Source organism: Palaemon carinicauda, chromosome 5 (genome assembly GCF_036898095.1).
Source record: "Palaemon carinicauda isolate YSFRI2023 chromosome 5, ASM3689809v2, whole genome shotgun sequence".
NCBI lineage: Eukaryota > Metazoa > Arthropoda > Malacostraca > Decapoda > Palaemonidae > Palaemon > Palaemon carinicauda.
The window spans coordinates 128,416,265-128,421,272 of NC_090729.1; positions in this window are offsets into that span (position 1 = coordinate 128,416,265).

Genomic DNA, 5,008 nt, shown 5'->3' on the forward strand with positions numbered 1-5,008 from the left:
AGGAGAACCAATGTGACCTCAGGTTCCGATGGTTTTTTTGCCATTGAAGCCTTTCAGCTGGAGAGAATCGAGACTTCTTGAACCTGATTTTGCATCCCCGATGTACCAGGAACTGGATTACTTTTTTGGATGCTTGCAGACCAGCCGCTTCGGGTGCTGCCCGCACCAGCCTTTCATCAAGGTACTTTGGTACCTGAACCGTATCTAGGCATAGTTATTGCCTGACTGCGTCCGCCAATTTCGTGCAGGTACTTAGGACTGTGTTTAGACCGGCGAGTATGGATCTTAGGACATACACTATCCTTTGTAACTTGAATCCTAGGTAGGAGGAGAGGGGGCGACTGACTAGAAGCTGCCAATAGGCACCTGTCAGGTCTATCAAGACTGTGAACGCCCCTTTTGAAATAGGGTCCTTATGTTCAGAAGGATTAACATCCTGAACTTGCTGTTTCTTTTGAACTTGTTGAGTGGCAACAAGTCCAGAATGACTCTGAGTTTTCTTCAGAGTCCTTCTTGTGAACACAAAACAACCTTCCCTGGAATTCGATGGACTTTACTTTCCTTACCACCTGTATGCTCTGGAGCTCTAAGGTATACTTATCTAGAATGGGGTTGGAGTGTAGGAAGAGTTGAGGAAATGATGGTGGAAGCATGTCTATTTTCCATCCTAGTCCAAACGTGATTAGGCCTTGACCCCAAGGATCGAAGGTCCAACGATCCTGATGGAACCTCCCTCCTACCAGAAGCATCTCTTTGCTTCGACTGATCAGAAGGTTTACCTCCTCGACCGCCTGCCTGAGGCACCGCGGTCATAGAAACTGTGGGATGTTGTTGAACAGACTAAGGAAAAGGTCAAGACTTTTCCGTCTTCCATTTAGGGTGGGGACCCACATCCATGGAAGTTTTTCTCTTTGAAGAGATGCCCCACTTCTGGAGAAGGCTCGTATTCTCTGTGGTGGCTTTCTCAATCTCCTCTTTGACTACCTCGTTTGGAAAGAGGTCTTTACCGCAGATATTGGAAGATATCAGCTTCCTGGGTTCATATTTCACTGTTGCGGCAGCGAACACAAACTCCCTACAGGCTCTACTAACCTTCATAAAGGCATATAGGTCTTTTACTAAGGTGGCCATATGCATTTTGGCCAAGACCATGAGCATGTCTGCGGTACTTTGATGGGCTGAACATAACTCTATGCAGTTCTGTAGGGATAAGGAGGCTGTAAGTCTCTCTTTTGTCTCTTGTTCCTTGCACAAAAGAAACTCAGAAAGTTTAGGGAGATTCTCGCTATACTGTTGTCCAGCAACGTCCGCGTCTAGTTTCCCTACTGGAAAGGTTAAGTGGACTTCCTTCCAATCCTTCTCCTGCATGGGTAAGGCTAGTGACAGAGGCTTGCACTCCTCAAGTGCAGGACATGGTTTGCCTGCCTACACTGCCTTGGCAACAGATTTAAATGCCTTTCACGTAAAGAGGAATGTTATTAAAGCTGGAGCAAGAAAGGTAAGGTGTCTCTTACTTAGTGTGAACGCTTTCGACACTGAGTAACCCGCCTTTCTCAGGCTACTTGACAAGATAGCCTGTGCCTTATCATGGTCGAGAATCATGACTTCCTTCGGTTCCGTTTCTTTTCCTGACGTTGGTTCATGCTTCAGTCGAATGAAGCAATTAGGGAAAGCGTTAATGCTTAGCCAAAACTGGATTCCGTCTAAAAGAACAGCTCCTATCTTTTCCGAGATGTAGAGTTTGCCGTCTAAAATCGGCATAAGCTCTGCGTACCTCCAGAGGTTGGTTTTGGAGCATGTCTCTGGGTTGCTTGTATGACCCTTGGGGGGCGACAAGTGGAACTTCACAGAGCTCTATCTTGAGTTTTTCTAACTCCGTTTCACCTTGTTTGCGAAAGTTTTCCATTAGACCTGTAAGATGGGCTAGTAACTGGTCCATTTTGTCTAATAGAGGGGTAGAAGGTGAAGATGTCGATGTTAATAGCTCCAGAGCCGGCACAGACGGAGGCAATTCCAGCAAGACATTGTCAACTTCTTCCCTGGGTGCCTTCCTGCCTTCTGTCCCGAAGGCTATCTGGACGCAGGGAGGTGCGAATCGTGCCTGGGGCACCACTATTTCCCTACTTGCTTCCGGGAATAGTAAGCTACATATCCTATCATGAGGTAGGTATGGTCCCGGAGAGATCTTCTGGAACCCTCTTACCCACTCGCGTAGTTTCTTACATGCCGCATCCCTAGATTCCATTGACTTGGGATTATCAAAACCTTCGAACACTAATGTCCGACAGATATTGCAAACTTGGGGGTCACAATATTGCAGGGATTCGGAAATAATATTGTAGGGGGCATGAAACCTTTATGACCGTAAAAGTACTTACTCTTAATGTTGCAGAAGACTGCAACACATTTCATCTGGGGTTCCTCCTGTAAAGAAAGGAAAGCAGAATGAGTATACAATTGATTACCTCACCTGATAAGCAATATGTAATAGTCATTTTTTAATTATTATAGCTTAGGATAGTAAGCTAGAAAGGAATAGTGGGAGACACATACTTGTGCATCCCTTGCAAGGAATTGCTGTTACCTCCCATCAGTTTTAAATATAAAGAGTTTCCTTTACCAAGGCAACTCGAACGAAAGGGTTCTAACCCCTACGGGTAGAAAAAGTGTACATTGCCACTGCCCCTTCTAATTATCTAATACTGTGGGGTAAGGATAACTGATTTCTAATCAGAGTATTGAAGGAATTCTATTCTTTCAATATAGGTTCAGTCTCAGCAGAAGCCTGCACAAGGGTACCCAAGATATGTTAGAAATTAACTACTGTATAATCATACTCTAGTTTTCTGTTTGCAGTATATACTATATTGCAAAATACCGGCTACTGTATAATTACATATTGTAGTTCAGCCAGTGTGCTGCCGGTATGACTAGCATCTGGCGGCACGGTCCAGCCGGCATGACGCCGACTGGACTAGGAAATATAAAAGACATGTTTATGTATCCTACCCAGCCCATTTGCTGTGGCCTTCCCTTCCAATACTAAAACCATAGAGTTTCCTGATCAGGGAAGCTCAAAGATAATGGTTCTAACCTTTAAGGATAGAAAATGTACTACCACCGGCCCTTTAATTTATTTAATATTGTAAGGTAAAACGTAACTGATTTATACTCAGAATATTAAAGAAATTCTATTCTTTCAATATAGGATTGGTCTCAGCAAACATCTGGGCAAGGATACCCAAGATATGTTGGAAAATAACTACTAGTATAATACATACAATAGTTTTCTATCTGCAATATACAGTATACTATACTGCAAATATACTGACTACTGTATAAACATATACTGTAATCCAGCCGGCATATAGCCGGTATAGCTAGTCCCTGCTGGCATATAGCCGGCATAGCTAGTCCCTGCCGGCACAGCCCGGCCAACATGCTATTTGAAAGAGAGAGAGAAAGCATGGAGTGAAGGGCTGCCTTATTACTGTGTATGTATACACCAAATAAGGATGTAAATATATAATTTACTGCCTTTCCCCAGAAATAAGGTTTAAATGGAAGGGGAGAATGCATTGTTCCGGTTTCCATCCAACCACCAGTACCATTGCCGGCAAAGTCCAGTTGGCACATGGGCGGCAGGCTAGCACCCGGCAGCACTGGTACAATCGGCAAGCCGCCGGCTGAGTCAGTACCTGTCGGCGCCGGCTGGGCTAGTACCCTGGCAACAGTATTTGTGGCCGGCAGTCCAATGGAGGACTGAAGAACCTTGGTGGTAGAAGAGACTTCCCTCCAACAGCCATCATGGCTGCCGGCAGCCGCCATAGCCGCCGGCAGCCGTCATGGCCGCAGGCGGTTTGCATCGCCGTCAGCAGCCGGCATAGCGCTGGCAGCCGTCATAGCCGCAGGCAGCTGTCATAGCCGCCGGCAGTTGTCCTGGTCGCCGACAGCCGGCATGGCTGCCTGCAGCTATCATGGCCGCTGGCAGTCGGCATGGCCGCCGGCAGCCGCCATGGCCGCCGGCAGCCGCCTTGACCGCCGGCAGTCGCCATGGCCGCCGGAAATCATCATGGCCGCCGGCAGCTGGCATAGCCGCCGGCAGCTGGCATAGCCGCCGGCAGCTGGCATAGCCGCCGGCAGCCGTCCTGGCCGCCGGCTGCTATCCTAGCCGCTGGCAGCCGGCTGCTATCCTAGCCGCTGGCAGCCGGCTGCTATCCTAGCTGCTGGCAGCCGGCTGCTATCCTAGCCGCTGGCAGCCGGCTGCTATCCTAGCCGCTGGCAGCCGGCATGGCTGCTGGCCGCTGCTATCCGGCTGCTATCCTAGCCGCTGGCAGCCGGCATGGCTGCTGGCCGCTATCATGGCCTCCGGCAGCCATCATGGCCTCCGGCAGCCGGTATAGCCGCCGGCAGTCAGACAACAGCTGTTATGTAGGAGTCCAGCCGGCCCCGCAACCCACCGGCAATTGGTGAGATTGCAGGAAGACGGCCAAAGAGTTGCGATGGCAAGGCCATCACTAAAGGACAGAGGAGGGAGGGAAAAGGGTCCTGTATGAGGTGTGGAAGGAGCCAGCAAGGTTACCGGTCCTACCACACCCCTAAGAAACTCTGTTACAGTATCGGCACCATCCTAGGCGGCAGGGGAATATCTATTCTCCAGCTTAGGGTCTGCCAATATAGTTAAGGGGATGGCGGCAGTGCTGCCTCCTCTCAACAAGGGAGACACAGAGTTCCAGTGCCGGCGCCATCCTAGGCAGCAGAAGAATGTCTATTCTTCAGCCTAGGGTCTGCGAGCACAGGACTAGTCTTCTAGACCGCAGGGAGAAGGTGGCGGCATCATACAACCATTTTAAGTGCAGCCTAGGGAGGGCTAGCCTCCTATGCCGGCAGCCTAGCCGGCAGGGGAATAACTATTCACCCTGCCAGCCGGCTGCCGGCAAAGAGCAAATACTCTGAGGTTCTGACCGATACCCAAAGCCTGCTATCTGCCGGCCAAGGGAAGAGACAT